General features: G+C 35.0%; 1 protein-coding gene across 8 annotated transcripts in view; it reads right to left on the bottom strand.

Annotated features, from left to right (window-relative positions):
• STAU2 (staufen double-stranded RNA binding protein 2) overlaps nt 1-27,414 on the bottom strand; it is a 454,831-nt gene that overhangs the window by 53,799 nt on the left and 373,618 nt on the right. The window lies entirely within an intron of this gene.

Genomic DNA, 27,414 nt, shown 5'->3' on the forward strand with positions numbered 1-27,414 from the left:
CCCTGGAAGTGAACTCAGAAGTTAAGAAGGTCTACGGAAGAATATGTGTTTTATTCTGTTTCACCACAGAGAAATAATAAGATAAATGATCTATACAGAAATGCCTTAAATAACCACATTAAATTTAAGGAAGAGTCTACCACAGACTGATGTCAATATAAAAATGTTAGGTAAGAAAGAGTAACATAGATGTCTTTCAAGCAAGACCAAAACTATAGCAGCAAACAAAAATGTTTTATTATCTATTTAACCTAAAGAAAAGTTGAAAAATAAACATTATTCTCATTTTTTCATCACTTACCCTGAAAAATTGCTGTCAGAGACCAGTTGTTTTTTGCACAGCTATTAAATAATACTATTCAAAATCTTATCAATATGATTTGAGATTAGATTTGAAAATAAAACTACTATTTCTTATGGGAAAACAAATATAATAGCAGCAATAACTAATAGGGTCCCTGACACAGAGGCTGTTAATTTTTCTAAGGTTCTGCAGGGTGAAGATTAACCTAAGGATTAAAACTTCATTTAGAGTAGGCTAGGTTTTCCTTAACTTCCTTTATAATTAATTAGGGTTAAGACTTGACTTCTCATGCACATTAAGACAGCTCTGAGATACCACTACACACCTGTCAGATTGGTTTGAATGACAGGAAAGATAATGCGCAATGTTGGAGGGGATGTGAGAAAACAGGGACACTGATACATTGTTGGTGGAATTGTGAATACATCCAGCCATTCTGGAGAGCAATTTGGAACTATGCTCAAAAAGTCATCAAACTGTGCATATCCTTTGACCCAGCATTGCTGTTATTGGGCTTATATCCCAAAGAAATACTAAAGAGGGGAAAAGGACCTGTATGTGCCAAAATGTTTGTGGCAGCTCTTTTTGTGGTGGCCAGAAACTGGAAACTACGTGGATGCCCATCAGTTGGAAATTGGCTGAATAAATTGTGGTATATGAATATTATGGAATATTATTGTTCTGTAAGAAATGACCAGCAGGATGATTTCAGAGGCCTGGAGAGACCTACATGAACTGATGCTGAGTGAAGTGAGTAGGACCAGGAGATCATTATATACTTCCAACAACAATACTGTATGAGGATGTATTCTGATGGATGTGGCCATTTTCAACAATGAGATGAACCAAGTCAGTTCCACTAGAGCAGTAATGAACTAAACCAGCTACACCCAGTGAAAGACCTCTGGGAGATGACTATGGACCACTACATAGAATTCCCAATCCCTCTAATTTTGTGCGCCTGCATTTTGGATTTCCTTCACAGGCTAATTGTACACTATTTCAAAGTCTGATTCTTTTTGTACAACAAAACAACGGCTTGGACATGTATACATATATTGTATTTAATTATACTCTAGCATATTTGACATGTATTGGTCAACCTGCCATCTGGGGGGTAGGGGAAAAATTGGAACAAGGGGTTTGGCAATTGTCAATGTTGTAAAATTACCCATGTATATATCTGGTAAATAAAAATTATTAATAAAAAAAAAAAGACTTGACTTCTCACACAGCTTCTTGGCAACCTATGTGAAAAATGGAGAACCCAAGGAGGTAGGAACTTCTCCTTGAAACCATTCCAAAATGGCTAATTCTGGGGTATGGAAGTTACACTCAACTGAATCAATGTTGTATCATTGCTGAATATCTTTTCTATGCCATGGTTAGGTAAGCCTTCTTTTCTAACTGATAAATTCCCTATGAGTTTCTCATTCTATTCAATTCTTGAGTTTTAACTACCAGATTAGCCTTCCTCAGGTTTGGCCCATGACATTTAGCTTTAGTTAAAAGGATTAGATTAGAATGACTTGGTGAAAATTGATAAAAGATTAATTTAGAGGTAGAAGGGAAATCCCAAGTGGTCAGTGTGGACTCTGACACAGACGTCCTGTACCCAGGGGTCATGATGCTTCAGTGACCCATGAATGTGAGACGTCAAATTGCCTATGAATATTCAACAATTAGAAAATGGATGTGAATGTACTCTGTATCTCTAAGAACTGGATTATAAAGATGATACATGTAAATTGTTCTCTGAAACTTTTCTTTTGGGGGTGATAATGATCACCAAATCTACCAGTTGTGATTGGCTTGAACTCTCCATAAAACTGTCATTTTGGGACTCTTAGGGAAGAGAGGTGCAGTGGTTTAGTACTGGCCACACTGCAGGTGAAAAGTAGAAAAATATATGGCAGTACTGGGACCAAGCAACCTTCTGATGTTGATACACAGGGACAGCTCTCTGGCCTGGAAAAAGAATATTTCCCTCACTTCCTCTTAGCTTAGCATGCACTGGGGTGGCAAGGACATAGTCCTGGGTACAATACTCAGGTCTGAAAAATGAAATGACATTGCAGCATTAGTGGACCCTAGCACGGGGGTCACTGCTTGGCTTGGGTAGCAACACAGGCAAAGAAGTGTGCAGCAGCTTAGGTGCTAAGCACAGCAGGCAGTGGTGTGAGCCTCAGCAGTAGTAATGTGGATCCTAGTGGCAGTGGAGAAGGCAGGCCCTTTCTTCTATAAAGGAAACAATTCTTAGCAGAGGCCCCCAAAAGGAAAAATACCTTTATAAAAAGATATTCTTTCATAGAATTCCCAAGGAGGTGAAGGTCCTATCTGATGAATTGAGGAACAATGAGTTGGTAATACTACGGGGCAATTTTTGTATTGATCATGAAATCTGAATAAGCTTCATATGAAAGAGAGTATTGATCTCTCAGCTATCTCTCTTCAGATGACTTTTTTAACCTGTGATGTAAAATAGTGACTTTACTTGAAGTCTTATCATACAAACCGGCCTGAGATTCTTGGTGCTGCTTCTGATTATTATTACTGCATTACTCAGGAAAGCCACTATTAACTGCAAGACTGGGCATCATCCATCACATATAAGATATAAAACTGATTTCTGTTCATCATTCTGTTAGGTTACTCCTTCAAGATCAGTGTTTGTTTTGGTTATCTTTTTTGTTTTTGTTTTCCTCCTCCAGTGCTGCTTATAAAACGCTTCCTATATCTCCAGGGCAGGGAATTGTCTAATAACCGTTGTAAGGCTTTTTCAATGATAGAAGATAATTTAGAACAACAGAGGTGTGAAAATTATGGCCTGTAAAACTCCTGAGTGTGACCCAAATAAAATTTAAAAATATTTGACAAAGACAAAAACAAAAACAACAAAAAAAAAACACACCCCAAACCAAAACTATATAACCAATAAAATTAATTTGTGACTTTCTAAGTCAATATGTGCTGTGCAGGGAGTGGTTTCTGATTAAGTTTGAAGCCATTTGGATCTTGCCACCAAGGAGTGGAGTATGTTAGGATCAATTTCCTGCAATATCCTTGCCAAATAGGCTAACTAGTTTTTCTCAAGGTCCCGTTCCATGTGGGCTAAGTTAATTTTTCTTTGAATGGTACTGAAAGTATTCTTGAGACGGAATTGGTCCAGCAGGTTAAGGCTCAAAGCATTGAAATAACTTCTTGGTGGCCCAACTACTAAAGCCACCAGAGGAGAAATCAGGAGCTTCTCCTCCGGCATGACTAGCATATCAGCATGGTGAGCACAAACCCAGGGAAACTGTACAGATGAATCAGTGCTATACTTTTGTTGAATATCTTATCCATGCTATGGTTAAGTAAACCTCTTTTTGCTAACTGTTAGTATACATGTATCTCATTTCATTTCATTCTAACTACAAATCTGAACCAAGAGACTATAAAGAATCAGGCCTACCCTACAGTAGCAAATCAATTAATATTTAATTTGTAAATATGGAACTTGATGAAATAGCACATCTAAAATGTGATATATAGAAAAAAGAATGGAGCAATAAGGTTTGAATGCTAGTTTATTCCTACTGCCTTCAACTCACCATGCTTGATGGAGTTATTTTGTAGTAATAAATGTAAACTAATCTCTGGGAGGCGTGGGAAGGAGGTAAATCTGGCCTCTCTAATGAGGAACATCCTGAATGATAATTCAACCCAAATTGTGCAACTTCCCACACAATGTGGATTAGAGCATTTCAAAGCTACATTAATTCAAGTAAGTATACAGAACCTTTCATAAGTCTTTGGCTATAAACAAATAGAAGTCTAAATTATTTCTTTTCCAAGGGCACAAAATGTTTTCCTAGCGAATCAAAACAAACTCTTAGCCGGTATCCTTTTGCACATTACCACAACTTACCAAGTAGATTTTTAAAAAACTTAACATTACAACAATTGAAGTACTCTGTGGTGATGAGAAGTAATAAGCAAAGCAATAAATGTAACTTTCACAAAAGCAGCTCTTTTCTGTTTAGTTTGTAAAAAGAAAAACTGATGTCACATTTGAACAATCAGAAATCAAAATGAATTGAGTGGCATTTCCTATTCTTCACTGGTATCTTTACAACTCAATACTTTAATCAATTTTTTTTTCTTCCTTCGAGGAGAGCATCTGCATAGATACATGGAAATACTTTTGCCCCCCAAAGATTTTATAACAGTTTTGTGAGTAAAGTCCCACAGGTCCCGGAACAGATGTTTTTACACACTTCATGTTAGTATCACTTGTTTTCTGTGTAGTTATAGCAATGCCAGAAGCATGATGCCAACAGGACGCACTCCACTGCTATTTGTTTGTCTTGGCTGCTATTCCCTATGTAAGTATGTGTATGGCTCATCTGTGTGGAGGTGAGTGTTTCCAGTCATTTCTGTAATTTCTAACTTTCCTCCTGTCACTTAACAATTAGTAAATACTGCTGAAGCTTGTTAATATTCTTCCTGCTTCCTTCTACAGGGATTAAATGTTTTGTAATGACAATTCAGCGGTATTAGATCATTCTCAGAGAAACAACAGAAGTCTTCATTACCAAAAAGTGAATCTTAAATCCTGTAACTTATTAAAGTTTTCAATGTAGCCTCTGATCACCAGGACCATCAGATAATTTTCCTTTTTTATACATCAATGTTTCCCACTAAACTTCAAAATATTGTCTAAAAGATGAAATAATTTCCCATTAACTATAATAGTAATGTCAAGATTGTGTGTCAAGATGTGCCCTACACATTCCAAAGTGCTAATGCTATGGGTATTTGTGGTTTTAATTTTTTATTTTCATATCATCTTCATTTCCAAATATAAACATTTCCTGTCCCTTGCCTTTCCTTGTAAAAAAGGACAAAAGAGAGAAAAAATGCAGTGCAGCAAAACTAATCAATATATTATCCAAATCTGAAAGTGTATATGATATTCCACACTCCATGGTCCTTTACCTCTACAAAGAGGGGATGGAGGTACATTTTTTCATCCCTTTTTCATGACCAAGTTTGGTTATTATAAGTTAATCAAAAAGTCAAAGACCATTTATTGAATGTCTATATGTGTCAGCCATTAGGTAGGTACAGGAGACCCAAAGACAAAAATAAAACAATCACTACCCTCAAGGAGCTGAGATTCTTTTTGGAGGATTTGTTTTGTTTTTCTTCTAAAACAATTAAATTAGATAGGTAGGAAGGTAGGAAAGATTATTGATTTATTTCAGAGGACATACAAGTACTTTCTCCCCTGACCCCAACTTCTCATTCTCTCTCCATACATTACAAACATATATAGCTATATCATGCTTTTGGTTAATGAAATCAGTCTTGCTATAACTCCTTTAAAAAGAAAATGTTGATGTATGAGACTGCTTGCCATCTAGGGGAAGAGGTTGAGGGAGGGAAGGGAAAAGTTGGAACAGAAGTGATTGCAAGGAACAATGATGAAAAATTACGCATGCATATGTTCTGTCAATAAAAAGCTATAATAAAAAAAATGTTGACTGATTTCTAATTAAAATAGCCACATTTTCAAGCAAACATCAAAGAGGATTATTCTGATAACTATCTGATCACTGTCATTAGAAATTAGATTGTCTAGAAAAATTAACCTTATTTATAGCATTTGTAGACTTGATTCTCAAAGTATGCTTATTATTGCTTATCTAAATTATTGTTTTTCATATTTCTAAATTTCTCTATTTTTTGTGAGATTATTTGCTACTGTTGAAATTTACTAGTAAAGTGTGCTATTAGCTTCAATTGAATTATTTCTTAATATTTATGCATCCACATTAAGCCAATTATATCTATGTAAAATAAGGTTATATTCTAAATTAAGGAAGATTACATTTTAATATAGTTGTGAGGCTTATAAAATCCTAAAGCTGGAATGGACTTCATAGGCCATATTAACTACTAGTCCAAAATCACATAGTAAAATCAGAAGCAGGAGGATTTGAACTCAGGTCCTCTTTCTCCTGTGCTTTGCTATCTTTATCTTTTTGACCATGTCTTTTTGTATGTACTCCATTGAAGATTTACCCAGTGTGCTCAACTTTCTTCTGGCTTTCCAGGAAAAAAAAAGGAAGAAAGGATATTATGTCAGTAAATTAAAGCATTTAGAAAAGTTTTTGGACATGGCAGAATTCTATCAGCTTGGTTAATTTGTATTTGTGTACATCTGAAATGGATTACTCACTGCACAAAGAAATCTATTTGCTATACAGAGGCAAGGGCAATTGTTATTACAAGAGAAAGACAGAGACAGAGACAGAATATGTTATTACTTCTTATCTAAGAACAGAATTCAGAGAATAGGATTCAAAGCATAGAACCCAATTGGGCATATAAACTAAGGAAATCCACAAACATTTCTAACTTGATCAATCCATTCGTGCCATTTTTATTTAGACGCTAGCTTTGAAAGTTATGCCGGGTAGAGCTTTAAATAAAAATAATCTATGTTTGAAGGATTTTTCTTATGCATTAAGAACATCTATCCAAAGCTCTGTCTTCTTGCAAATGTTTTCCTTTTCTTTTATCTCATCATAAATTTAAATTGAAACAGCTTTCTTCTGTTACCAATGATGTCTTAATTACCAAATAGTCTTTTCTCAATCTTTCTCCTTCTGGACTTTTCTGTTGATTTTGTCAGTATGATTTGGTCATGCTCTTCTCCTCGACATTCTCTTTTATGTTTTTGTGACACTGTTCTCTTCCAGCTATTCCTCCTTCCCCTCCAATCACTGTTTTTCAGGATCCTTTGCTAGATTTTTTTTTTGTCCAAGTTCACTTACTAACTACACTACTTGACTTGATGACATCAACAACTCCCATAAGTTTAATCACATCTCTATGCTGATGATTCTTAAATCTACTTATCCAGTTCTAACTGAATCCAGTTTTGTAGCTTTAGCTGTCAATTGGACATCTAGAACTGGATACTCTATAGACAGACATCTTAAACTCAATATGTCCAAAACTGAACTCATTCTCTTTTTCCTCAAATCATCCCTTCTTCATAATTTTCCTATTTCTGATGGGAATAACATCCACCTCTCAGTCATTCCAGCTTGCAACCTAGGTCATCTCTGACCTTTCAGTCATATCCTGTTGCTCAGTGCTGGTGACTATCTTTTTGTAACATTCCTCATACAAGCTCATTTTTGCTGTTTTTTTTTTTTTTTTTTTTTTAATTCTGAAATTGCCAATACCCTATTGTAATTCCTTATTACCTCATCTGTTATTTTGCAAATAGCTTGCTGGTTGGTCTCCCACTCCAATGTATTTTCTATTCAACTCTCAAAGTGATCTTCTTAAAAGCACAGGAATCATACCTCCCTATTCCAAAAAATTTCAGTGACTCCCTATCACTTCTATAAGCACATATAAAATTCTGTTTAAGTTTCCAAGACATTCATAATCTATTCCTCCAATCACTTTTCCAGGCTTCTTACACCTTATACTTTTTGCAATTCAAAGACATCATCCTCTTTTCCTTCCACACATAGGACCAGATGTTTTACTGTCTCTTCCCCATCCAGGAATGCTCTCCTTTCTCATCCAAGCTTCTAGACTGACTTGGCTTTCCTGGAGCTCCCTCCTAAAATCTCATTCTCTACAAGAAAGTTTTTGTGATTCCTTTTAGTGCTAGAGACTTCCTTCTCTTTATTATTTCCTTGATTGGTTGTTGTCCTTTGTTCTTGAAGAGGACCAAAATGACATCACTATGTTAGAGTCAAGTTACAAGTATATCCGACTATGGCTGATCAGACCAACATGAGCTCGGAATGCTCTGCCAAATTCAGACACAAATAGTCCCTATGAACATTTAGAGTGGCTTCTCTAACTTTGCACATCTCCTAAATATATTTTTATCCAGCTCTACTCTTCTGACTTCCAATCTTATAACTTTAGCTGTCAATAGATACCTAGAACTGCATTAATCTCTTAAATATCTTATTTATAAATAGTTGTTTGCTTGTGATCTCCCTTTAGCTGAAGAGTTCCTCAAGATAGTAGGTACTTAATAGATGTTTACTGCAATTTCTTCAATTATTCAAGAAAAAATTCTGAACCATTTAGTCTGGATTTTTAGGTCATTCACAAAAATATATTCATAAATTTTCCCTAAAGTTTTATTGATGCTTTCTTTTATATCATAATCATTTCCTGATAAGATTTTTCACTGAAATCTACCTTATGACTTTCCTAATTAGCTCAAGAACAGGGGCTATTCAGCTATTCTTCATATTATACCTGACAAAACCTGTATTTACTATTTTGTTAATGCTGATTTTTTTCTAATTACTTCTGGTAATTCTAAATCTCAATTCAAAAAAACATACAATTAAATGGCATTAAAAAAAATCCAACATGACCCTTTACCTAATAAATAAAAATTATCTTTTAAAAAGGCTGGGACAATATACATTTTTGTCTTGTGAAGTTTTCATTTATGATTTCTTGAAATATAGCTCTAAAAAACAGGCTTTTAAAAAGTCTATTAGATTTCAAATGGAGCTACTTTCTAATGCAAGCCTCTAGACTAACCTGGCTTTTCTGTACCCAAATCTCTCAGGCTTTCATTGAGCGCCAAAAATAGGCCTAGCTTCATGGCTCATTGTTTAGGTTCCAATGGTTTAGAATGAATGTAAAAAGAAATTGTTTTCTGTTCTGGCCAGAAAGTTTGCGTGTTCTTTCTTCCAACATTGATATTTTTTTTGATGGTCAATTAGGCCAGTCTTTTGTCTCAGTTCTTACCTATCCCTTAGTAATGAATGAGCATTGGCTCAGACAAACGGACTTGGGAAAGACCTTGACTTAGAAAGACCAAGATCACCCACTGCATCCCAGACCATAGCTAATCATCTTGACTTCTGTCTTGCTTCCGAAGGCTTTGGATGATCTGGGAGGAGAGAGTGAGGCTGATACTTTGCATAGCTCTGTCTCAGTTAAATCCTATGCAAGCACAAGTCAAAACATCACCCTGGTGATGCTGCTGTATCTCTTCAAGAATGAAGGATGAGCAAAAACATAGACCACCACCCACTTTGCTTCTGGAATCCTTTGTTCTTTCTTCTTTCTCTTTGTCAGTATTTATATATTCCCCCTTAATTCTATGTTTGTCTTTCTGTTGATTATTTCCAATTTATCTTGCATACATAGCTTTTTGGTACATAGCTGTTTGCATGCTGTTTCCTCTATCAGACTGTGAGATCCTTGAGAACAAGGACTGTGTTTTGTCATTATTTGCATATCCACCACAGAGCCTGGCAAATAGTAGGTACTTGATAAATTTTTACTGATTGACTAACTGAATTCTAATCACAACATATTTCATTCAAGGGTAATCTATATCTTCCAACCTGAATATATATTCAGATTGTAATCAAATAGCCACTGCAGGTTTTTAGGGTTCTCTGTTTTTTTCTTCCATAACTTGCCAGTTTCCTACTCCAATGACTCATTGTGGTGCTAAAGTGATCCTGAGTTCCTGAAAGCTAAGCCAATGGACTGAAAATTCTGGAAGTTTCTGCCATGGTGAAAACATTTTTCTGAACATGGATCAGCATAGCAAAGTATGGACAGGTGCATCAACAGAAACTTGAACACTGGGTGACAAATATTTTCAACATATCAATCGATGAAGCAGATGAAAATGCAAAATGGCCCGTGGGTCTTTAATTTCTCATTTCTTCCACTTTTGCAGACAATGGAGCCTAGACAGTTCCTAGGCTGACATCCTCTCAAAGGCAACAAGAACTATAATATCTTGTGCCTTTCTATAAGTTGTTTTCTAAGCCTGAAGTACCCTCTGTTTCCTCTCTTCTGCCCATGAGAATCCCTAGCTTCCTTTAAAATTGAATTTAAATGCTATTTCATAAAGGAAGCCTTCCCCAATCCTTGCAGTTGTCAATACCCCACCTCCTGAAATTACTTTGTATATGTTTTTAATGTGTTTCTCTGTGTATGTGTTGTTTCCCTCATTAGAAAGCAAACTTCTTGAGGAAGGGTCTATTTCATTTTTTTTCAATATCTCCAACATCTAGAACAGTGACTGACACACAGAAAACACAAGAGATTTTTTTAATGAATGAGACAAATGATCATCTTGTCTTGCACTGTTCAAAATGAGAATAAGCAAACAGAATGCCATTACAATAACTTCAATTTTATGTTTCTAAATATTGCAGAATATTAAGAAATAGAGAAATTCTATTAAGAAGTTGGCAAAATCCTCTAGTCTTAAGTCAATACATATCTGTGAAGATGGCACATGGAAACAGGATGAAAACATTGTTGGAAAATGTATTTTGGCACAAACATCTATAAATGACTCAGAAGCCTTTCACCTGTATTTCACAATTGTCTTCTATATAACTAGGATTTGAAAATACTGGATGTGATGGCACTAAACATGAAACTGACCATTAAGACAGGACACAACAAGTAATTCATATGGTAGTCATTTCAAAATCTGTCTGCTTGCAGTCAGGTCATAGATTTGAGCATAAGTTAAAGGTGAAACCAACTTTGAAGGGGGAAGTTAAGAAGACAATAGATGCAATAACAGTAGATACTATTCAATCTTCTTAAATAAGTTTTTGAAATGAAAATGGGAAAATGACAAAAAATTTATCTCCATTTCATAATTTTTTTCCCTTTAATATTAAGTAAAATGGCTGCCATAATAACAAAGATAGAATTCCCTTTGGTCAAACAACATTCGATCTCCTGCCCAAGCAAAAAGAGAGCTGCCTAGCATGAAACCTTAATATCCTAAATCTTTAAAATATAGATAAAACTTTCTTTTTTGGGAGGGAGGGTTTAAGTGACTTGCCCAGGGTCACACAGCTAAGAAGTGTTAAATGTCTGAGGTCACATTTGAACTCAGGTCCTCCTGAATTCAGGGCTGGTGCTCTATCCACTGGGCCACCTAGTTGCCCTTAGATAAAACATTTATCAGGGAAATATTCCAATATCTTTCTATAAATGAATCAATCTATTAAGGCATAGAAGAAAAAGCACTAACATTTGATAAAAAGACTTTCTAAGTATGGATTCTTTTTAATGTTGCAATTCTTCCATGAGAAAATTTTCAAATATTCTGAATTTATTTGATATAAATTTTTAAGTTTGATTTAAATTATATTAAAATTAGACCTCTTATTTCAATTACCTAGAAAACCTAAGTTTTAAAATGTGACATAGACACAAATTTAACTTTAAAGTTCAAGACAAAGTTCTTTTGTACTTCACTCAGTTAAATCTCCAGAGAAAATCCCACAGAAATAATGTCACATTTCAGTTTGGAAAATTTTAGGGATTATAAATAATTTTTTTACCAGTTGAGAAACTACTCCACTTGTAATTTTTGTGGTACGTTTCCCCAGAAATTTCCTTTGGTATAGAAGCATATTGATTACAACCAGACTATCATAAAAATATGTTTTACTTTCATGCAGATGAGTAAGCGAAGAATGATTCTTTTACCTTTAGAATACATCTACAATTTTCTCCAAAGTTCTACCCCCAAATGGCCCCTTTTCAACAACAAAATTGTTCCACACCAATTGAGATATAAAACAAAGTTCTTTCTAATTGTTTGGCAACATATATAGATTTTAAATCATAAGAATTTATGTGATCCCTAGCAAAATCCTACTACATTAACGACACAGAAATAAATGATAATCCACTATGAAACAGAGTAAAAGAGTCCATTTTTATGCCTAAAAACAATGTTTACAACAAGATTATATGATGATCAATTCTGATAGACATGGCTCTCTTTAACAATGAGATGATTCAAACCAGTTCCACTTGTTCAGTAACGAAGAGAGTCATCTACGTCTAGAGAGAGAACTATGGGAAATGAATGTGGACCACAACATGGCATTTTCACTCTTTCTGTTATTGTTTGCTTGCATTTTTTGTTTTCCTTCTCAGCTTCTTTTCTTTCTTTCTAGATCTGATTTTTCTTGTGCAGCAAGATAATAGTATAAATATGTATACATATATTGGATTTAACATATATTTTAACATATTTAACATGTATTGGATTAACTGCCATCTAGGGGAGGAGGTGGGGGAAGGAGGAAAAAATTTGGAACAGAAGGTTTTGCAATATTGCAAGTCAATGTTGAAAAATTACCCATCCATATGTTTTATAAATAAAAAGTTATAATTTAAAAAAAAACAAACAAAAACCATAATGTTTTAAAATAATTCTGAACTAAAAAGCTGGCACTGATATGGCATTTGCATTGATGTATAAATCTTTAAAAAAATTTAAAGTTTACAAAGCACTTTGCAAACATTATTGCATTGGAACTTCACAAGAAGAAAGATTTTATCGCTACTTTTACAAATGATAAAACAAAGAAGTTAAGTGGTTTATCAGTGGTCATGCAGGTAATAAGAAGCAGGATTCATATCCAGACTTCTTGTCTCAAAGTGCAGCAATCTATTTGCTTTGCTGCTAACTTATACCTAATATAGTACTTTGCTCCTTTCTTATTATTATCCTCATTTTATAGAATCAAGACATGAGATATGAGATATGAGAATCATAGACATGAAAGTCATGTAAGTAGATGAGGTCACTCAGGAAGAATTTATAGAGAAGACAGAAAGAGACTGTTAGTGACTTCAGGGTCCATTAACAGAGGCACATTGTAGATGTCTAGCAAACAAAACTAAGAAAAATTGTCTGGAGAAGCAAGAGAAATTGGTATCATGAAAACTCAAAAAAGAGAGACTATTTAGGAGTATGCCAAGTGCTGCACAGAGGTCAAGAAGGATGATGAATGAGAAAAGGTAATTTTGCAATTAAGAGATTATTGGTAAGTATGAAATTGGCAGTTTTGGTTGAGTGATGATGTAGGAGGCCAGACCAGAGGAAATTTAGAAGAGAGGTAGTTAAAACTAAGAGAGATAATTAAGAAAAAGCATAGGTAGCTTTTTCGAGGAAAAAGCTTGAAAAAGCTTTCTTCTGGCTAAGAAAGAGAGAAACATCAAGAGATTGTAGGATTTAATGGGAATTTTTTTAAGGGGGCTTGGGGATGTTTAAAAGCAGTTAGGAGAAAACTAATAGAAAGGTATAGAAAGGGAGAGTTTGAATATTGAAGACAGATATTATAAGAATAATCTTGGAAAAGACAGAAGAGTATTTGATGAAATATATACAGAAATTATCTTTGTCAAAGAGAAGGACTACCCACAGAGACTGGTATCTAGAGCAAGGAGAGATAGGATAATTTGCAAATACCATAAGATGATGAAAAAAGTAAAAGAAGAAACTCAAGGAGACAGGCTCCTATATCCTCAATAAAATATCAGGCAAGGTCTTTAGTTGTGCTAATGAGCCCATGGGTACAGTGAGGATGGGGAGAGCAAGATGAGAAGGTATAGAATAACAGTTTTGGAGAATGTGATATAGAAACAATTAGGGAGAAGTAACAAGGATACAGTGTCATTGTGGACATTCCTGTCTTTGGAAGTCTAAAACCTCTAAACAATCTAGAATAATTTTCATGGTCTGGTAGTAGCAGGCAGGTATTTATATAGTGTTTTTAAATTTGTAAAGTGCTTTATACATGCTATCTTGTTTGATCCTCACAACAGTCCAGTAAATAAACTGTTATCCCCACTTTTTAAATGAGGAAACTGAGGCTAAGAGGAGTCAAATGATTGAACCAGGGTCACACAACTATTAATCTGCCTGAGGACAGAATCTGAACTCAACTTTTCCTGATATGAAACCCAGTGCTTTATCCATTGTGCCATATACACACTCTCATATAGAGGTCCTATGGAAGTGATTGAGGGTATCTGAGGGTTCTAATATCAAAGCAAATCTACCAGATCCTACCAAGACAGAAAAGCTTTGACAGACTTAACCTCAAATTCTTTAGAGAAACCAACCCACCCTTCCTTCCTTCCTTCCTTCCTTCCTTCCTTCCTTCCTTCCTTCCTTCTTTCCTTCCTTCCTTCCTTCCTTCCTTCCTTCCTTCCTTCCTTCCTTCCTTCCTTCCTTCCTTCCTTCCTTCCTTCCTTCCTTCCTTCCTTCCTTCCTTCCTTCCTTCCTTCCTTCCTTCCTTCCTTCCTTCCTTCCTTCCTTTCCTTCCTTTCTTCCTTTCTCTTTTTCTCTTTCTTCTCCTCTTCCTTCCTTCTTTTTAACCACTTCTTTCTTCTAATTTTTTTTTTCTTTCAAAAAAATACTCCCTGGGGCAGCTAGATGGTGCAGCATATAGTGCACTGGCTCTGAAGTCAGGAGGACCTGAGTTCAAATTTGACCTCGCACACTTAATACTCCCTAGCTGTGTGACTCTGGGCAAGTCACTTAACCTAATTGCTTCAGCCCCCCCAAAAAAAAAAAACCCCTAAAAAAAGACTTCCTAAATAGAGGCATTTATATTTCCTATTTAAAAAATTATTTCAAGAATTAGCTATTTCAAGAAATATAAAGCACTACTTAATTGCCCAAGAAAGGGAAGTAAGAGCGGTAATGACTTCTATTAGGAAGAAAGAAGAAAAACAATAACAAAGGGGAATAAATGTGTCAGACCAAAAAAGGTAGTCCTTGTATTGGGAGAATTCTCTGGTGCTGGAATAATGCATAGTCCAGAACAAAGGTTAAACCTAATCTTTCTAATGTACTTTTTAAAGTTTTCCATTAGAGGTAAGGGTATAGATTAGAGAGTCATTTCAGTTTCAGTCGTAGTAGACTGATAAAGGGTTGGTTGGTTTGTTTTTTGGTCAAGTTTATAAAACAAAGAAAAAAATTAAGATAGAATATTAGGCTAAGTATACATTTTCTTCAAAAAAAGATTTAATTGTCTTGCTTCACTGAGAGCTGAGTAGTTACCCCATGATTTTAATAAGAAGGAAACTCCCCAAATGATTTCTAAGTACTCTTTGCTTCACCCTACACTGAAAATGACAGGTGGCTTTGGACCCTTCGGAAATACAGCCAGTGACAAAGCTTCATGGTGGAGCGAGCGTTCCATCTAATTTCCTTCTGGGGAAGGAAGGATTGGAAAACAGAGTCATTTCTCCAAAAGTCAAATAGAGATCCTGAATCTATGGTTCCTGAAAGTTTTTCCAGTTACAGAACAATTTTAACAGAAATATATCCTTAATATCGTGAGTAAGGGGAGTGGCTTGCCAAAGATAAAACATTCCTATGATGTCTAATGGTGGCCCTGCTGGGTCCTTATTGCTCCTCAAATAGGACACAGATGACCTAAAAGGGGAGGAAGAGTGAAATATGCCCAAGCTGTACCATAAGTCTTAGTGCATTTTCTATTATTAAAATATTAAAATAACATTAGGCTTTTGGGACTTTTGAATAATGCTTCAGTTTTGTCACTTGTTAGTAGCAAAGTCACTTAACTTCTACTAGCCTCAGTGGCCTCATCTGTAAAATGAGGTGTGGGACTGCATGGCCTTTGGCCTTTCTTCCTACTCTAAAACCATGAATTCAAGTGATCTAATCACAGATTCTCCACAGGTGCAGACTACTAAAGAAAACATAATTACAAAATTCAGAAATATTTAAATTGCTTTAATAAGATAGTATTATAAACTTAGAAATTTAGTATAAAATGTCTCTTCTCTGAGGGAAATGAGTGAAGTAATTACCAATAACACTAAATTACCTCAATATTCCTATAAATTGAGCAAGTGTATACCTTATCTGAGAAATGAGGAAACAAGCACAAACAAATTTAATGTTTTATTCAAGGTTCTCATGCTGGGTCTAGAAAGGACTCTTAAATTCTCAGGTGACAGCACATATCTTTGCTATGTGACTGGGCCTCAAAGGGGGACAACTGGAAAATAAATCCAAGTTTCATGATTTTTTTGTCTAGGTCATCTTTCATACTAGATAACCGGGTCTCCACAATGAAAACAACTTGAATGGCTAAGTTGCATTCCAAATAAATATTTTTCTTAAGTCCATGTTACTCATTAATAATAGTTTCAGGGAAATTATTTCAAAGAACTTAGCTGTAGTTGCTCTTATACTAGGAATGAATTAAATTATCAAATTCAAGGTTCTAACATATGACAAATCAATAATGCAAAGAAAAACAAATACTTTTCCTTTCAAGATAATTATACTTTGATTTTAATTATTCATCCACTTGCATGAAAACAATCCTGAAAACTTCTTTTTGCATAACTCATCATCTCAAGGAACCAGCTCAATTTTTCCCTATTGCTTCCAACCTTGGATTTGTTTATTTAAACCTAATAATATGGTCCCCCTCCAAAAAAAAGGCATTTTGATAGTATTTGATAGTATTTTCACTAGAAAACATATGTGTGTATACACATACACACATATGTATACACACACACATATACATACATATATGAAAAAATGTGTTCTGTCTTTACTCCAAGCTGGCTGGATGCTTCTAATATTATGTATCGGACACAGCAGGGTGTGGTGGCACAGTGAACTATATTACCACCCTTTGGGTGTCTTGGGAGACATGAAGGTGACGGCATTTTCAGTTACCAATTTACCTCTTTTTTTCTCTAGATGTTTTTGTATTAAACATTCAAATACCAATACACAATGATATGAAAACCACAATCACAAGATAAAACTGAACACAAAAATACTGTTCTTTGTGTGTGTATTTTATATCTTGTCCATGGAAAATTTAAGTAGTGCATATCTGATAAGCATTTTTGCTTTTCCCTAATTTCTCTCTTTGAAAAAGAACTGTTTCAACAATTCCTACATGATTGTGTGCCTGCTAACTTTTGGTGAGTTCTTTTTGCTCATCCCATTTGAACTTAAAGCCATCAACTCCTTTAATGGGTATGTCTATAAAGACCTGCCCTAAAATATGCTTTTCCACTGCACTTAATGTCTTTCCAATTAAATCCAGATGTGAAAAGCTGAAGGAACAGTTCTCAGGACTGAAAAAGATGACATAAATCTTGCAGCTGACAGAGATCCCACTGAGCTCAGTTGGGGAAACTCACAGTGGACTTGTTTTGGGCCAGAAAAGCTGCTGGGTATAAAGACAGATGTGTACACTTTGATTCAAAAAAATATTTTTAAAAAGAAACCCCCCTACTATAAAGCACCTACAAATATGACAAGAGGCATTAAATAACCCAGAGAATAGCTAGTTAGTTTAACCCCTCCTCTCTCTACCCCTTCCTACATCTAAATCAAAGGCATTGATTGAAAAGGTTTTCTTAGGAAGGAAAAAAGACAAATACAGTCATACTTTCTGTTTTTTGGCTATTTTCACTTATCAGACAGGAAAAGGCTCATGACTTAAATGACTATTGTTACAAAGCAAGAGTAATTTGTGGAACTACACAGTTACAGTTTGGGAAAGCTATCAGCTATCAGGTATTGTGTACTTTCCAAAAAGTTCATTTTTTAAAATGGTACATCCTTACTCTTCTCTAGATGCTAGGAAGTGTAGGTTCAATCCAAACCAGGTCTATCTCAAAGGGGCAGGAAAAAATTGGCACCACTACAGTGATTACACAATACTGGCATGTAGTCTAAGAAATCAAGAATTCATTTCTCTTACCTTCCCAGCACTTTTTTTTTTAAACATTTGGAAAGTAAATATCAAAAGATCAGTGTAATCTACTATAGTATGTAGAAGAAGCTATGAGTCAGAAGATAGTTCTATTTAACAAGCATTCATCAAATATCTGCTCTAAACCTAAGCATTAGGTCAGGTGGCAGGGAAGGCAAAGATTATAGATAAAACACCAGTGTCTGCCCTTGTATAGCTTATGGTGGGAGACAAGATAAACACAAATGACTAGAATACAAAGAAATATAAAACTTTCAAATCCTTTTAATGAAAGTCTAACTCTAGTTGCTTTTGTATAAATGTACAATCCTTCTTGGACTTATTATCTGAATTTTATTAGCTTCTTAAGGGCAAGAAGTATTTTCTGAGTTTCCTTGGCACATATGCCAGACCCCTGCTATGATCTCTCCAATTATGCTCTATGTTACTGAGCTTTAAAGTACTTAACAAATATTTTGTTCAATTGAACTAAATTAAATGTTTACTATTTCCAAGGCCACAAAAGAAAGGAACTTTCTTCCATGGGGACATCTTTCAATTCCAGGATTCAACTCAGTTTCTCAAATCTTTGCTTAGAGCCTCAGGATTTAAATTTCCTGATTTGTATCAACTAGAATAAGTTCTAATATGTCTAGACACACAAATCAAGGACAAGTTTTCTACTCTGCCACTTATCAGATACTTCAGCATAATCATCAATAAAATCAAGCGGTTGTATTGGCTAGTCTCTATGATGCTCTAACATTCTGTGTTTTGATTGAAACCTCTAAACATCAGAAAATCATGGAAAGACTGGCAGAGAATTCAAAAAGTTAGTTGTTGGGAAAACAAAGCATTCGATTAGAGGAAGAGACTATCTGTCACTATGATGAGAGGACAGTTGTAGTATAAAGACTATTTCCATCTGTAGTAGGGCATTTCATTTTTCCAAGGATTTCAAGTTCTTAAGAGAGCTTGTATGTTTCCAAGGGATTTTTTTTGAAGGGAGAGTTTGGAAGGAAGAGAAGATTTTGTCGACATTTTCCTTTTTTTCCAACCATTTTTACCCACATTTTGCTGGACTGTTCTGCAAGAAAAGACACAATTTCTTCTAAAGTTCAAGTCGATTCATTTAGGGGACTTGGTCAAGTGATGTTTTTGTTTGTGAAAGCACTCTACAGCTTCACCAAAACTGGCTCAGGGAAATAAGGACTCAATTCAGATATGTACTGAGAGGTTTTGCTCCAATACTGATCTTAAGGCCAGGCCTAATTATATATTATATTTTATTTACATTGTTCTGACCTTTCTCATTTTCTCCCTGGAATAATATCTTTTAAATGGCTCCTTGTCTTCATGTGGGGAAGAACAATGCTGTTTTCCTCTTTCTGTTTCCTGTTTGCTAAATTTCTCTCTTTGTACTGGTTGTCTTAAAATTTTAGAAAGTGAGACTCTGGATCATGGAACCACATAACTTTGACCACTTATGTTTTCCATGTACAGATAAAAGCCAAAACATCTTTTTTTCATTTATTTTAGTACTGTCTTTCTGGGAGAATTCTAGGTATTGTTAAGATGCCTTCAAAGATGGACAACAATTTAACTTTAAAGAAATTGAAACAAATTATAGCATATCTCAGTTACATGCTAATTTATGGCACCTCATGAATACAGTTCAAGGTTCTTAAAAGGCAGAAGGAAGTCTGTGGATTGATGGTTTGTGGCAAGAAAAGATTTAGAGCCAATAAAATGTAGCTAAGATTTTAGCTAGGAAATGAAAAAGAACTCATTTGTTCCAGGTTACTGAGTTTTTAACTTATATCTGTTTTAAAAATCTGTTGCTTTCTCTACTAGTAGTAGCACTGATCCTAACTCTATCTTTATGGGAAAATTGTAAAAGAGAAAGATAATATCTCAAGGATCATGGTACCAGGTGACATGGGATAAATAGGTAAATTTTTGCATTCCATCTTTTAAAAAAAGTTTCACAGTATAAGTTTGAGGAAAATAACACAACTGTCACTCCTGAAAAAAGAGTAGATATACCAGCACCTACAAAGTTTGACATTTTAATAAGTTTGTTGTAGACATTTTAAATTCCAGTTATAGTTATTATAGTTACTGAGCTAGAATGTCAAACCTATGGTGAGAAACTATCAAATTAATGCAAAAGTATGAATTTTTATTTCTCAGGTCAATAAAATTGATATTTATTTAGGTTCTGAGGTGTGAGTAGAAAGAGTTAATAGAAGGAATATGTTGCAAAAATCTAATCTTGTAAGAACTGGTATTCTGGCTAGTAATAAGCTTGGTGCTTTAAGATATGAGCAGCTAAATCAGCTTGAAAATTGTTCTCTCCTTATTAAAAAAAGGCAATGAAAGGCTTTTGTTTGGATAACACAAAATTTTAGTGGGGGAAGGGGATGTTTTTCATCTTGAGCCCAAGAAACATAAGCTCTGATTTGATAATTCAGATAACACCTCTGATTAAGATACATCAGGCTGCCAATTTTCTTTAATTTTAATGGATCCAGCTCCTGAGTAGGCACATATTTCTATTTCTGTTTGGAAATGAAGTTTTCCAGCTACATGTAAGCTGTTTGTTCAGAGACACCAGCAACCAGGTACCAGCTTTTCCTGAGAATTCTAATTCTTTGAATTAAGGAATTTCTCCAGCTGGCACTCAGTACTAGTGATCAAGGCTACTTATCTCCAATTACTCAGCTTGCATAATGGTAGCCTTTATAGATGCAATTTCTAGCTAAAAAGCAAACAGACTCTGTGAAGTAGTGGAAAGGGCACTGATTTGGAGGCAGAAGACCTGGATTTGAATCCCTGGTCTGTCATTTACTTGCTATGTGCCTGAGTATAAATACCTGAAATTCTCTGACTCTCAGTTCCTTCATGTAAAATGAACAAGGGAAGAAAACAAGCATTTATTAAGTCCTTGTTATGTGTTTGGATATACCCAAATACAAGCAAAGAGACAATTCATATTCCAAAAAAGCCCTTACATTCTGATAAGAGAAGACAACATATAAAAAGGAGATGAGAAGTGGGAAGGCGTAAGGGGAGGAATGAAGGTAACCCATGTCGGGGCACAGTTTTCAAGTCTGGAAAGTCAGGAGCAGAGCCAGGAGGGGAGTGAAATTTGGCCAGCCTGAGTAAAATGGAGGCTCCAAGAAGAACTCACCAATGGGACAAGGGGGCTGGCTTGAGGGAGGGATATTCCAGGATGAGAAAGCCACAGGTGTGACTGGATGTGCCAGGAGAAGGAGGCTAAAATGCAGATAATGTCTCTGCCATCAATCTCAAACAGTTATGGCTGGGATCAAATGAAAAATGCATGTAAAATGCTATGTAAGGTGAAATACCATAAATGTCATAACCATCAGCCACAGACACATAAGATATATAGGCAATCAAACAATACAAGGTAAACTTTTCATCTATAACAACTTACAAAGCCATTGTGTGATCTGCTCCAGTGCTAAAGTGATTTGCCAAAAGTATATCTGACTACCATTATCCCACTCAGTAAACTCTACTGACTCCCTAACAGCAATAAGATCAAACATATATATTCTTAGGTAGGACATTTAAAGCCTTTCACTGTCTACTTCCACCTACTTTTTCTTTTGTATGCGTGTAGTAATTGGGGTTAAGTGACTTGCCCAGGGTCACACAACTAGAAGTGTGAAGTCTTAGGTGTCTGAAGCTGGATTTGAACTCCTGACTCCAGGTCAGTGCTCTATCCACTGTGCATCTAGCCGCCTCCTTGTCCTCTCTTTGTAGCACTTTCACCATATTCTACAGTCCAAACATATGGTGATTTATCAACTATATCCGAGCCTTTTCTGAGTTGTACCCCTTGACTAGGATGTATTTTTTCCTCACTTGAACCTTTCAGAATCCTTAATTTCCTTCAAAGCTCAGCTTAATCCCCACTTATATAAAATCCCTCCTGACCTTCCAGTTGCTGAGCCCTCCCAAACCAATTACCTTGTAATAAATGTACACACATACACACACACACACATACACACACACACACACACACACACACACACACACACACACACACTCTCCTTAATATAGTAACAGGATCAAATTATACATATACATGTATGTATGTGTACATATGCAGGCAACTAGTGAATTGATCCATGAATTCTCAAGACAGGAAAACTAAATTTCATGAGTTCAAATCTGGCCTCAGACACTTAACAAGTGACTCTGGGCAGGCCATTTAATCCTGTTTGCTTTAGGTTTTTTTTAATCTATAAAATGAACTGGAGAAGGAAATGGCAAACCACTCCAATATCTTTACCAAGAAAAACCCATGGGCAGTATTGGCTTGCTATGGTACACGAGGTCATGAAGAATCACAAATGACCGAACAATTGAACTCTCTCCATATATTTAACATGATAGGGGCAAATAACTAAAGGAGAAAGGATTGAGCTCTGGCAGAGAAACCAGAGGGCCCTCCAGGCGTCTTGGAGCAGAAGACTCACAATGACATCACCATTTGTACCTATCTCCTCAAGTCCTGAGAAAAGTTTAAGCTAAATTATGTTTTCTCCCAACTTTCTCTTCCAGTTACTTTCTATTAAGAGATTTGTAATATACTGTGCTATACCCAAAGGTTTTCAGTAATCTGAATTTTGCCTTAACCACAATGAGGCCAAGGTTAGCTAGAGATTAATAGAAATGTAAATTAAAGCAGAGAACAAAACCTCTGTATTTTCCTAATGAGAGGAGGGCCAGGGCAGGAGGGGGAAGGTTGGAGGGATTATGATTACTCTCCTAACATTTCAATTAATTTAAATTTCCTAGAATAGCAGAGAAGGGAACCACATGGACCTCCAGGGCCATGATTTTGTTCCAAAGCTTAAAAATGCTAATTATTGTAATAAAGCACAACCCATATTATTGTTGACAGCTTCCATAGTAGTGTTAACATTTGTCTGTATTTTAAGAAGTTTGATTTTGTGATTAAGCTCTATCCACCAAAGCTAACCACAACTTCTTTAAGACACAGCAGATAATTTTCGAGAATTGATATAGATAAAAAAATTCATCAATCTGTGGCCCACCTACTAATGAAAACTTTCCTTCATTTAATTAGGGAATTAATTAAGAGATGTTAGGAATATTCTCTTGGCCCCTGTGAAAAACCTACTCATTTTATTAGGATTTGCCTACCTTTCACTCCTTCAAGTTGATATTCCACAATGATCCCATCAATGATATCCCACTATAAAGCACTGTAAAAGTATTTTGGTAGAAGAATGGAATAGGACATGATTTAAGAACTCAGGATATTTTGGAGCTGCAGTAGCCTATGGTTTAAGATAGGGAATTGTTTATTTTCAGGCAGATATCTAAAACCAAGACTAGTAATAAATGGGAATTTAAATAGCGCAGGAATTATAAATATATTGTCATACTCTAATGATATTTTCTTCTTTGGTTCAAAGCCAACTTGGAAAAGAGTTTCCATTGTTATGCCTCAAGGTTCTATGTTAGGCTCTGTGTTAGGATGTTTTGTCCTTCCCTGGTCTGCTTAGCATCCCTGATTCCCTTGAAAACTCGACTTAAGTGACAGCTGTTTCTAAAGGCTCTTCTTGATTCCTTAGTTTGTTAATATTATCTCCAATCCTAAAATGCTTTATTTAGTTGTCTATGCACATAAAATGTAAACTCTTCAAGGACAGATTATTTCCTTGACTACAAGTCTCTGGCACATGGTGGGCAAATAATAACATTAAATTGATTTTAATCATTAGTTACTTGGATAAAAGTATAGATAGAATTGTTTACCATATTGTCTATAGCACATACATGAATGAATGAATGAAAAAAAAAAACATTTATTAAGGGATGAGGATGAATGATTAATGTGGAGGGCAGAGAAAAACTAAAGAATTGCCCTAAACTAGGGTAGGCAAGGAAGGGCACTGATAGAGATCAGTTTAGCTCTGGGGGGATCACCCTCTGGGGAGATTGTCCAGTCAGAAATCCAAATTATAACAAATCCCTGAGGCCCATTCTCTGTAGGAATTTTGGGCAGCCTCACCTTGCCATTTCCTGTCAGGTGTGTAGTGGTATCTCAGAGTTGTCTTAATTTGCATTTCTCTGAGCAATAGTGATTTAGAGCACTTTTTCATTTGATTAGAAATGGTTTCAATTTCTTCATCTGAAAATTGTTCATATCCTTTGACCATTTATCAATTGGAGAATGGCTTGAATTCTTATAAATGTGAATCAATTCTCTATATATTTAAGAACCTTTGTCAGAATCCTTAAATGTAACAATGTTTTTCCAATTTATTGCTTCTCTTCTGATTTTGCCTGCATTAGTTTTATTTGTACAATTTTTTTTAACATAATATAATCAAAATTATTTATTTGGTGTTCATTTATGAGTTCCAGTTCTTCTTTGGACACAAATTCCTTCCTTCTCCATAGATCTGAGAGGTAAACTATCCTATGTTTTTCTAATTTGCTTATAATATCACTCTTTATATCCAAATCATGAATCCATTTTGACCTTATCTTGATATATAGTGTTGCCTAGTTTCTTCCATACTAGTTTCCAATTTTCCCAGCAGTTTTTGTCAAAAAGTGAGTTCTTATTTCAAAAATTGGGGTCTTTGGATTTGTCAAACATTAGATTACTATAGTCATATTTTGTCCTGTGAACCTAACCTGTTACACTGATCAACTATTTTTTAGTCAGTACCAAATAGTTTTGATGACTGCTGCTTCATAATATAGTTTTAGGTCTGGCACAGCTAAGCCACCTTTATTTGCATTTTTTTTTTCATTAATTCCCTTGAAATTCTTGATCTTTTGCCCTTCCAGATGAACTTTATTATTTTTTCTAGGTCTGTAAAATAATTTCTTGGGAGTTTGATTGGTATGGCACTAAATAAGTAGATTAATTTAGGTAGTACTGTCATTTTTATTATATTTGCTCAGCCTACTCATGAGCATTTGATATTTTTTTTTAGATTTGACTTTATTTGTATGGAAAGTACTTTATAGTTGTGTTCATATAGTTCCTGACTTTCCTTTGGTAGATAAGATTCCCAACATATTTCCCATTCCTGGTGTCTATTGTATCTCATCATTTTGTCTGTAACCCATTCCCTAAGAAAACCTGCCTTCTGTCAAAGAGAAAGGGCACTATGAATTCTTCACATTACCAAACCCCAACTTTTAGTGCTTGCTGTCATCTGGTCTCTACATCAGCCACATCATTAAGTGCTTATTATGTTTAAATCACTATGCTATGTCCTGGGACACAAATGGAAGAATTGAGATGATAATTTCTGCTTTTGAGGTACATTCTAATCAGAAGAGACAACAAATATAAGATAATTCAACGGTAAGGCCCTGGAAAGGTCTGGAAAGCCTAAAGGTACACTGTGCAACTGATGACAAGCCTTGACTTTCATTTTCCTGAAAGGTTTCTATCTGGTAATTCATCATTCATTTAGATGTTTTTTTGGGGGGGGGTTAGGTTTTTGTTTTTTAGTTTAGTTTTTTTTACTTTATTCTTTTTTCTTCTCTTTTTTCTCCCCTACCTCTTCCAAGTAGGTGTAATTAAACTTAGATATATTTATATATAGATATGTATACCCTGCCATAAACACAGGCACACATACACATATACACATGCCTTCATATATTGATATACAGTTCATTTATATGCATATACACATACATCTAAAACAATATTAATATGGCTGATATATGATGTAGATTTCTCTCCTGATTGAACCTTTTTAAAGTTTAACTTTGTCTAAGATTACTGTTTGCTACCTCATCTTTTTTTCTAATAAATTCTATTAATGATCATAATTATTTTGTTTGTGTGTATCTCTTATTTCCTATTCCTGCTAACTCTTCTACTTTACTTCCGTCAACTTACTTTACAATTACTTAACAACTCCTCATCACTCCCCCCATACAACCCTTCTTTATGCCCCCACTTTTTCTCTCCCTTTTTATTTTATTTCTATTAATCTACATACCTTATCCTGCTCCCATTAATCTAAACACCCTTCTGAAAACCACTTTATCTTATGTCCTCCTTTATCTCTTTCCTATTAATCTATACATCTTATCCCTCTTCTATTGATTTACAATACCTTTTTATTATATAATATACATATACAAATACAATACTATCTTATCCTATTCCCTCCCCCCTATTTCTTTACAGAAGATTATAGCATATACTCTTCTTGGTGTGTATGTGCATACACACACACACACACACACACAGACATACACATATATTGCTTCTTTTCTTCTTTAACCCATTCCCAATTTGAGTAGATTTTCAGAACTACTAGCCTCCCCCCCCCTAATTCCTCTAGGTTGATTCTTGCTATCTTAACTTCATCCATGTAGCATAATTACTATTTTTACCTTTTCTAAGATAATTTTGCTTTTTGGAGTCACATCATACTCAGCTCTACCCAAATCTTTCTTTTGGACAACCCCATTACTATTGTCAATCTTAGACATATGGTTTATATCTCCATTTATAAAATAAACAACCTGGCCTGGAGAGACTTACATGAACTGAGGCTGAGTGAAATGAGCAGGACCAGGAGATCATTATATACTTCAACAACAATACTATGCGATGATCAATTCTGATGGATGTGGCCATTTTCCAACAATGAGATGAACTAAATCAGTTCCAATAGAGCAGTAATGAACTGAACCAGCTACACCCAGCGAAAGAACTCTGGGAGATGTCTATGAACCACTACATAGAATTCCCAATCCCTCTGTTTTTGTCCACCTTCATTTTGGATTTCCTTCACAGGCTCATTGTACACTATTTCAACGTCCGATTTTTTTTTTTTTTTGTACAGCAAAACAACTGTTTGGACATGTATAAATATATTGTATTTAATTTATACTCTAACATATTTAATATGTATTTGTCGACCTGCCATATGGGGGGGGAGGAGGGGAAAAATTAGAACAAAAGGTTTGGCAATTGTCAATGTTGTAAAATTACCTATGCATACATCTGGTAAATAAAAACTATTAAAATATAAAAAAAATTAAAAAATAAAATAAAATAAATATCTTGTCTTTAACTGAGTCCCTTGAAATTAGTCTTTGATGTTGGCTGTTATGTGTTGAGTTCAGGTTTGAGACAAAATCCTGAAAATCTAAGAGTTTGTTGAATGTCTTCCTCCCTCCCCCATTCAATATTATGCTTAATTTTGCTGGACATAATATTTTCAGCCACAACCCTAGTTCTTTTGATTATCATCATATAGTATTCCAAGACTTGTGATCTTTTATTGTACCTCCTAGTAAATCCTGGGTGATTCTTATTGTAGCTCTAGTATATTTGAATAAGATTTTTGTTTTTGGGTTTTTTTTTTTTTTTTTTTTTTAAAGAGCAAGCAAAAAGGAATTAACTCAATCATAGAAAGTTACCATGGGAATAGGGAAGACAGGTTCATTTTCAAAGAA

Source organism: Sminthopsis crassicaudata, chromosome 1 (assembly GCF_048593235.1).
Source record: "Sminthopsis crassicaudata isolate SCR6 chromosome 1, ASM4859323v1, whole genome shotgun sequence".
In the NCBI taxonomy this organism is placed as follows: domain Eukaryota; kingdom Metazoa; phylum Chordata; class Mammalia; order Dasyuromorphia; family Dasyuridae; genus Sminthopsis; species Sminthopsis crassicaudata.